Raw genomic sequence first — 10,626 nt, forward strand, 5'->3', positions numbered from 1 at the left:
CAAATATTTAGGAATGCAAAGATTTCCATTGAAAATTCATTAAGCTCACCTCTAAGAGAATGCACATTTCTGGAATTTGGTCTGCTGTCTTGTTCTTATATGCACAGGCTTTCTAAGATTTATTTGCTTTACAAAGAATTGTGTTTTCCAATCTTCGTGTGACCAATTTTAGTCTCTCTGATCAGTCTTTTGACCCTCTCTCTGAAGTCTCATTTCAGTCTGTCTCATAAAATTATATTAGTTATCAGCTAAATGACTCTCAGCTTCTGTATTTTGCCTGACTTCATGTAGGCTGTGATAGTTGCCCTAAATCGCTTTGCCTACTGGTGTTTTGTTTTGTTTTGTTTTTAGAGGTCTAGGATTACTATTCAAGGTAGTAGCTTCTCGGGGCCCCATTGATCCCCAGGCCTAGAGTCAATGGGTTTTTCTCCTAAAGATACAAAGAACAGCTGAATGAATTCCTGTTTTAATTGTATCAAAATGAGGCTATCCGGCATCCTTGCAAAGCCATGGATAATCCAATGTAACCACTTACAAAAATGGTCTATCAAGATGGCTTCTCAAGGTTGACTGTGAAAAAAATGCTCATTTCCAAGTCAACACCATAAAACAGATCACATCCCTGGGAGCAGACTTTTGGAAGGACGGTACCTCTTCCTTCCTTCTCTTATGATAGACCAAACCATAATATTCTGCAGTTGTGGTCAGCCTTAAGCAAATTTTCCCTAGAATATTCTGTAGTGTAAAAGAGGACTAACTATCAAAATAAAGGTGAAAATACTTGTCTACTACACACTGAATTATCTATTTTATATCTGTTGTTATTTTCATTACTTCAAACATATGGATAATTTAAACTTGGGATTAGACAAGTGGCAAAATATTAATAGCATAAACATTCAGTTTACTTTCGTATATTCAATATAGTACACTTAACCCTCTATGGAAAATTAAATCCAACTGTAGAAACAATCGCAGAAATATAAAATAACCCTCAATATGTATAATCAAGCACACATACACCATCAACTATCTACTCAGAAATTCAGTCTCACTATAAATATTTATTTGGTAGAAAACAATAAAAATTTAATTAATGAATTTGACTTTTAAGTATCATCTGAAACACTCCTCATATATGCAATTTTATATAATTTTATAGATTTCACCTAGACAGGAATTTAACATACATGTAGACATCAAATTTCCACTAGATGAGAGTATTCAAATTTAAGCTAGATGAGAGTATTCAAACTCTGATGTACTGTGTGGTATGAATATTACCACAGTGCTGAACCCTTCCACCTAATACCAAGTCATGTGCAATAATTTATTATTTGATGTTAAGATGAGTGCTAAGTGTAGAATACACTTTGAATTATTACATTAATTCACAGAAATGAAACAATAATGATATGTTATTTGTTTAAATTCTAATGCTTCTCAATTTTACAATTCATGAAATATATTATTAAACTTAGTTGCCCTTTCTTTTCTATAGGTACTGAAATTAAAATTATATATTAAACATTCAATATTAAGAAATCAATAATAAGTAACCTTTTTTAAAAATGATATACTATTAAACTGTGATTTGACGTATGGTTCTAACAAGTTATGAGGTAAAAAAAAACATTACTAGAATTATTAGTAATATTTTTTAACTTACCAGCTTGTTGTTTACTAATTTTGTCATTTTTTTATTCTTGTTCCAAGTCATCTCTTCACCTTAATTGTGTAATTTTCTATTTTATCTCTATTGCTTTACTGATTGTGCATTTTGTTTTCCCTTTTTAGTGACTGACATGAGGCTGAAAATCTGTATGCTAGTTTATTACTTCCTATGTTAAAGTCAAATTACTGCTCTCCACAACTGTTTTACTCTTCTTAGTATAGTACAGTATTTCTCACACTCACATCTCCTGTATTGCTGCTTGCTATCATGTATTTTATGTTTTTTATTTAAATTCTATTGTCAAGTTAATGTACAGAGGGGTTATATTTACATAAGTAAGATAATGAATTCATTTCTTTTATAACTTGTTATCCCTTCCCCCATTTTTCTTCCTCTTCCTTCCCAATGCCCCTCCCAAGACTATTTCCAACATATTGTCTTGTGAGTATCACTGGTTCATATGTTCCCCCCTTTTGTCCTTTGTCTCACCGTTTTACTTTTTCCCTTTCCCTTAACTAGTTCAGATCAACATATTTACAATACCCAGGGAATCAAAATCAAATACAGTTACTACAGAGGATAAATCATAAGTGTGGAAAACACAAAAGGATAAAAAGAAATCACATAGTACATTTAGAACAGCAACAAGATAGAACATATCTTGGAGATCATTTCCCTTGGAATCACATTACACCTTCATATGTACATAGCTATTGAGCTATTCTTCTTATCTACTAAGATTATCCTTGATGTACACAATAATGCTCCCCTATTACACAGTAATTCCACTTCTTGGCATTTACCCAAGTGACCACAAACAAGGTCACACTAAAGCTACCAGAACAATTATGTTTATCACAGTAGTATTTATCATAGCTAGGATATGGAATCAACCCAGATGCTCCTCAGTATATAAATGGATCAAGAGAATGTCACACACACACACACACATACACACACATATACACACATACACACACATATGGAATACTAAGCTTCCATCAGAAAGAATGATACCACCTCATTTGTAATGATATGGAAGATCTTGGGAAAAAATCATATTAAGTGAAGTAAGCCAGACTTAAAGAAACATAGGTCCCATTGTTTCCCTTATTTGTAATTATTAGTTTACATCTAGGATAATCTCATGTATTTTAATTTGACATTTTGTTCTATGTTGAGCATACAACATTATTGCTACATTGTTTGTTATTATTTCTGCAATCAGGCAGGTATATTTAAAGAATTACGTTCATGACATCCATTACTGAAGGAAGAACATCTAAAAGAGCAGCACCTACTAGGAAGAACAACTCCTACTCATTTAGCTTCATTCCTATGTAAGGCTCGTTTTGTCCTCTGTATCCTCATGTTGTACATTAAAATACTTGGTCATCCTGCATATTTACTATCTTCTACATTGTGACCTAAATGCCCCAGCAATTCCAGTTTGCTTTACTTTTAAATAAATTTCTCTCTTAATGATTGAGGTTGGTGTATGTGTGTGTGTGTGTGTGTGTGTATGTGTGTGTGTGTGTGTATAGCTTTACAAATATCAGAAGACAACATTTTTCTTCATTTAGAATACATCTTTCAGGTCATTGTAAGTTATGCCTAATTGGAGAAATCTCTTGCTATTTTATTTTTATTTTTATTTTTTTTTGGTCCGGTCGTGGAGCCTGAACTCTGGGCCTGGGCGCTGTCCCTCAGCTCTTCAGCTCAAGGCTAGCGCTCTACCACTTGAGCCACAGCGCCACTTCCGGCTTTTTTCTTTTTGCTTATGTGGTGCTGAGGAATCGAACCCAGGGCCTCGAGCATGCAAGGCAAGTGCTCTACCACTGAGCCACCTTCCCAGCCCTCTCTTGCTATTTTAAAGATGAAACAGAAAAATATATTTGTGCATGCACCACAGTTGCTTTATTAGTCTGTCGTTGTACACTTAACATCTATTTATATCTGGGCGGCTGTTGTGAACAATGTGAATAGCAAACAACTACAGATATACTTACGAGTTACCCAGAGAGAAATAATCAAATGATTGTTGTGTCAGATGATATTTCAACTTTGCATTTCTTTAGAAAACTGCAAAGTACTTTCTACAATGAGAATACTAACCTGTATTTTGAACAAGAGTGTAGAAATTTTCCTTTTCTCACACTCTCACCAACATTATTACATTTTGAATTTTTTAAGGGCAGGATTTTACTATGTGCAGAACCCCAGACTGGCCTTAGACTCAAATCCTCTTACTCCAAACTGCTAAATGCTTGGAATTACAAGCCTTTTCCACCACACCTGGTTCGTTTGATTTTTCTGATAAGTTATAATAGTTATGAAGTAGTATCATAGTAACTTTCAATTGCAATTCTCTAATGACTTCTGTTCAGAAAGCATTAACCCAGCATAGAAGTAATATTAAACATTACTTTGTAAACACACTGACGCTTTTCAGGGCTTTTTGGAAAACATTTCTATTCAGAACTTTTGTCCATTTTTAAACGTTTCTTGTTAATCTCATCTTTAATCTCTCTATATAAAATCAATACTTAATTCAATATAGTAGAAAGGAAAAAATTAAGCAACTCCTAACATTTTTCAATTTTCAATAATATTGTATTGTTTAAATTATTTTCTGTTTTCACGTAAGACTATATAAATAAATTTAGTTAGACCTTTTACAAGGCTATATGTATTTTATTTATTTTTCTTTCATGGCTTTTTCCAAAGCCTGTGTGTCTAATATTTCTAGGTTTCTTTCAGTCTCATGTAGTTCAGATTTCAAACTGAAGTATAAATGGAAAGAAGCAAAAAAAAAAATAGAGTTCCTCTCATCTGATGATGCCTCTACAAGAATGAGGAATGAGTTCATTCTTCTAAGGACCTTTGATTGGCTATCAAAAAGAGAATTCATTCCTCTAGGTAATCCCTATTTTTGCAATTTAACTTAAATCATGTAAAACACAATATACTACTCAGAGACTTTTACGTTTTCATCAGTTTTGCACATTTTCATATGGAGTTCACCTCAGTCTCCAACATTCCTTTTCATTATTCTGTCCCTGATGTTTTTATACTGCCAAGACATAATAAAACCAGTTTGATTTACAGCATGAGAATTTATCCACCTGGCTGCCTTTGAAGCAGAGCATGGTCAATAGAGAACATTCCTTCTGGTTTCTCATTACATGTAATGGCTTTTGTAATCCTTATTGCATTCTATTTAGTATTTTAAAAAACTGCTGGCTAGTTTGTGATAATTTGGGTAAATGTCCCAAAGTGGTATTGTTGGATCGTAGAGGAGCTCTATGTGTAGTCTTTGGAGGAACCTCCATACTAATTTCCAAAGCTGTCGAACAAGTTTACACACCCAACAATAATGCATTAAGGTTCCCTTCTGTCCACATACCCTCCATCATCTGTTGTTATTAGAGTTCTTGATTATAGCCATTCTAACTTGGTGATATGGTATCTCAATGTTGTTTTGATATGCATTTCTTTTATGGCTAGAGAGGTTGAGCATTTCTTCATGTGTCTATTGACCATCCTCCTTTCCTCTTCAGAGAAGTTTCTCTTTAAGTCTTTAGTTCCCTTATTTATTGGGCAGTTGTTTCTTTGAGAATCTGTCATTGGGGGATTTAATTCTTTTTAGTTCCAGGTATATTTTGGATATGAGACCCTTGTCCATTACCAGCACAACTATGTTTATTGCAGCATTATTTACCATGGCTAAGATATGGAACAAACCCAGATGCCCCTCACTAGATGAAAGAATGAAGAAAATGTGATATATATACACAATGGAATTCTAGGCCTCCATCAGAAAGAATGACATTGTCCCATTTGTTAGGAAATGGAAAGACTTGGAAAAAATTACATTAAGTGAATTAAGCCAGGCCCCAAAAAAACATAGTTCCCATGGTTTCCCTTATTTGCAATAACTAGTATGTATCTGAGACAAGCAGAAAAGGTCAGATAAGTTGATGTTAGGTGAAATGAACCCCAAGATAATTATTCAATTTTTTTTGTCTTTATTGCAATTGTTTCAAACACTTATAAGATGATTTCTTTGTTGATTTGTATGTCTGTCACCCATGGTAAAACCCATGTTTTCACTGTATTTGATGTTGGTATAATTTTTGGAGGGGAAGGGAAAAAAACAAATCGTTTAAATAGGGATGCAGGTGGACTCATTGCAATAATAAGATGTACAAGTCCTTATGTCGAAAAACGAACTTTACATCTTTTGCGGGGGGTGGTGGGGGTTCGTGGGATGGGAGGCTGTGGGGGGAGATGGGAAGGTATGGGAACAGGTTGCAAAGAAGGAGGCAACAATGCTTGATAAGAAATATACTCATTATCTTGCCCATGTAATTGTAAGCTCATTCCTAGAAGTTTATTTTAAGTATTTCCCAAGTTTTATTTCTCTTAATTCTTAAGAAAACATTTGCTATAATTCTAATATTATTACCATTTTAGTGTTAGGAAATATTGTAATTATAGGCACTAAGTACATGGCCCAAAGACATATAGTGGGGAAGTGAATGAATCAAAATTTCCAAAAAATAGCAATAAAAAGTAGGTAAAATCCTCTCCATTCCCTTACAGTCTCAATTCAATATTCATGTTGTCCAAGAAATATTAGCAATTATTGCCCACGGTAATTGTTTTCTGTCACATTATGTCTTCAACACAGACTGTGTTGGTAAGTGAGGTCTAAAGAGAGACAAATCTCTTCTGTTCCACAGTTCCAGTATACATTTTAAAAAGTACTAAAAATAGATGGTAGCTGGTGGCTCAAGCCACCATATAATCCTGGCCACAGAAGAAGCTGAGATCTGAGGATTGCGCTTCAAAGCCAGCCCAGGCTGGAAAGTCTATGAGACTCTTATCTACAAAAAACCACTAAGAAAGCAGTAATAGCACTGTGGTTCAAGGAGTAGAGCACTCGCCTTCAGCTGAAAGGCACAAGGACAATGCCCAAGCCCAGAGTTCAAGCCGCATGACCAAAACAAAAACAAAAACAAAAAAAGGACTTACTATCTTTTAAGAATCCAAAAATGAAATAAATTCACATATAATCACTCCAAAATGCTTTAAAAGCAGAAGATGATAAAGAAGCCTCCATGAAGTAAATTTTCTTCTACTTTTTAAATTATTCTGAAAGCCTTGTGCTTCTTGGTCACACCTGTAATCCTGTCTACTCGGGTATCTGCTCAAGAAACTGAGATCCATGGATAACCGTTGGAAGCCAATCAGGACAAAAAATATTCATGAGATTACTTTTTTAAAAAAATTAATGAACTAGCAAAGAGACAGGAATGGAGATGTAGCTTATATAGTAGCTCATCAATCTAAAGAGGAATAGCCTAGCAAGACCTTGATGCACTGAATTCAAACTCTGAGAATGAAAATGCGCAGGCATGCACATACCCAAACACACACACACATTTATTCAAAATATCTTCATATCAGTGTTTTGCATTAATTTCTTTGTTAACGATATTATATGGGTAAAATAGGGGAAATATTTATTCTCTTCCATCCCAGAACATTTTTATGTTTTTTATTGTAAAAGTACTGTACAGACTGGTTACAGTTACATGAAAAAAGTAACGAATACATTTCCTATCAAGCATTGTTACATCCTCCTTTGTTTTCCCCCACCATCCCTTCCCTCCCACCTCCACAAGTACACTGCCCTCCCCCCATCCACCTAAATTGTAAAGTTCATTTTTCAACATACTGTCTTGTGCATCAAATTGTTGCAATGGGTCATACTGTATCCTTACTTAAGAATTTTTTTTCCACTTTCCATCCCCAAATTAGAGAAGTGTATATACAAGATGGAGGTGCACCAACATCAGATACAGTGAAAACAGGGGTTTAAGTGTGGGGGACGCACATATAAATAAATCACATCGTACATTATAAATATATTAGAAACAACAGAAAGAAATAAAAAAAAAACACTTGTGTCCCTGTCTTGAGGTTCATTTACCTTAACATCATATTTTCTAGTCATATGCACATGTTTTGACTTTTTCTTTATTTTAATTGTGAAAATACCATACAGAGGAGTTACAATTACATGGAAAAGGTAATGTGTACATTTCTTATCAAGCATTGTTGCCTCCTCCTTTTTTTTTTGCCTTACCATACCTTCTTTGCTTATCCCAGAGATACATTAGTTATTGCAAATAAGGGATACCATAGGACCTATGTTTCTTTTTTTTATTGTGAAAATACCATACAGAGGGGTTACAATTACATGGGCTAGTTATTGAATGCATTTCTTTTTTTTATTTTGAGAATACTGACAGAGGATTTACAATTACATGGGCAAGATAACGAGTACATTTCTTATCAAGCATTGTTGCCTCTTCTTTGCTTCCCATTCCCATCCCTTATCATACTCTCCCACTTCCCCCACCTGGTCCTCCTCCCCTCGAAGTATTAAAGTTCATTTTTTGACATAATGACTTGTACATCTCATTGTTGCAATGGTTCCACCTGTATCCCCAGTTAAACGAATTGGTTTTTTTCCTTCCCCTCCACAAATTATACCAACATCAAATGCAGTGAAAGCATGGGTTATACCTTGGGGGAGGGACATACAAAGCAACATAGAAATCGTCTTATAAATATGTTAGAAAAAATTGCATGAAAGGAAAAAAAAAGGAACAAAAAAAAATTTGAATATTTATCTTAGGGTTCATTCCCCTAACATCGGCTTATCTGACCTTTTCTCCTTGTCTCAGACACATAGTAGTTATTGCAAATAAGGAAAACATGGGATCTATGTTTCTTTGGGCCTGGCTAACTTCACTTCTTTGGGCCTGGCATAATTTACTTAATATAATTTTTTCCAAGTCTTTCCATTTCCTAACAAACTGGGTGATGTCATTCTTTCTGATTGAGGCATAGAATTCCAGTACACACACACACACACACACACACACACACACACACACACACACACACACATTTTCTTGATCCATTCATTTACTGTGGGGCATCGGGTTTGGTTATGTATCTTAGCTATGGTAAATAATGCTGCAAGGAACATAGTTTTGCTCGTAGTTTTAGTATGGTCTTGTTTTTGATGATTTGGGTGAATGCCCAAAATGGGATTGCTGGGTCTTAGGGGCGCTCTCTGTAGTCTTTTGAGGAACCTCCATACTACTTTCCAAAGTCTTCGAACAAGTTTAAACTCCGAACAACAAGGCATTAAGGTTACCTTCTGTCCACATCCCATCAGGAAATCTGTTCTTTTAAAAATCTGGAATGCTTCACGAAGTTGAGTGTCATCCTCAGTCAGGGGCTATTCTTCTCTTTATTGTTCCAATGTTAGTGTATGTGTTAATGAATTGAGCACAGAACAATTTTATATATAAAGTGTAATTGATTTTCTTAAACTAGACAATTCCAAAAAAATTAAATTCAAAAGAATTGTCGTGAAATTTTAGAACCATGTATTTCTTACATAAGAACACATTTAAGAATAAAGTCAAGATTGACATGTCAAAAACAAAATAATTCCAGACATTTGTTGTTCAACGGATGTGTAGGAGGAGGAATTCAATTATTCTGTGCAAGGAACCTGTCATAATGAACACTATAGAAATTGTTAAGGTTTGTTAAAATTTTAATGTTTTAAATATGTTTAATTTTGGGAATGTGCTCATATATGCCAAAATTAAGACTATTTAGCAGGTTGTAAAACTTTTCATTAAAGCATTTAAGATTCATGGTAGCAGTCATATACTACTAAGTATGTACATTTCAGAGTTTATACAATCTTTACTAATGAGAAGTTGCAAAGTGTTTGTGTAAAGATGCAGAGTGAAGAGTTAAGACATTAACTTCACAGTTTCTGTTAAAATTTAAGGGCTTCCTTATTTTATATGTTAGCGAGGAACAAATGATGGTATAATCCATATACAAATGATGAGATGAACCATAAAAAATAATCTTAATGGGTAATTATAAAGGCTACTCATCGCCTATAAAATTCTTGTTGAGCATCATAGACTTAGGCAGTTTTAAATGTACAGCAATATGAGAAAATAATAAATCGAATATGTAGTACATTTCAAATACTGGAAACAGTGGTAAATGTCTTGTTTTTTATTTTATTAAGCATTAATATTTATGTATTGGTTTTCCTTATTTGTAGCATTGTTTTCCTTGGTGTAATATAATACAACTTTTTGTAAGTCATCATTAGGAAGTACTTCGAGAATGTTATTGGGATGGCCACACCGTTTTTTATAGGTATATGTGAATTTACAAAGAGCAAAATTAATAAGAACAAAATATTGATTAAAATTTTTATCAATTAGAATCTGAATCAAGAGTGTTGATAAATGTCCACACCTAAAATCTTAGCCCTAGACTGAAGCACTGGTGTTACAATGTTGAGCACACAAAAGTGAGAGACTGTGTTTTGTTTTGTTTTTGTTTTGTTTTTGTTGGTTGTGGGGCTTGAACTCTGGGTCCTGGGTACTGTCTCTCAGCTCTTCAGCTCAAGGCTAGTGATACTACTTGAGTCACAGCACCTCTTCCATCTTTTTCTGCTTATGTGGTGCTGAGGAATCAAACTCAGGACCTCATGCATGCAAGGCAAGCACTCTACACTGAGCCACCCTCCCAGCACCTGAGAGACTGTGTTTTAAAAAATCATCTAAACAACATTTACTGTAGTTTTCTGAAGTCTTTCATCCTACACTGAATATTTTTTCTTACGAGCTTTCTAATAAATATGTAATCTATTTAATTTTGAAAAGTACTGTGTACCTCCCACTTATTTCTGGCATTTCGGACATCCAAGATTCTCTGTGTGTCAGGGTGGATACTTTTGCCTGTAACAAGTATTATTGTTGAACAGATAACATCTGGCTACTTACAGAACAAAGGATGTGAAGCTAGATTAGCCAGATAAAGAACTTCCA

General features: G+C 34.4%; 1 non-coding gene across 1 annotated transcript; it reads right to left on the reverse strand.

Annotated features, from left to right (window-relative positions):
* Positions 1 to 8,948: 8,948 nt before the first annotated feature.
* Positions 8,949 to 9,050, reverse strand: LOC122123443. Its single transcript, XR_006150398.1, has one exon. It is a non-coding gene; the product is annotated as a U6 spliceosomal RNA (small nuclear RNA).
* Positions 9,051 to 10,626: the final 1,576 nt, after the last annotated feature.

Source organism: Dipodomys spectabilis, unplaced genomic scaffold (genome assembly GCF_019054845.1).
Source record: "Dipodomys spectabilis isolate Male_0828 unplaced genomic scaffold, ASM1905484v1 ptg000228l, whole genome shotgun sequence".
NCBI classification, from domain to species: Eukaryota; Metazoa; Chordata; class Mammalia; order Rodentia; family Heteromyidae; genus Dipodomys; species Dipodomys spectabilis.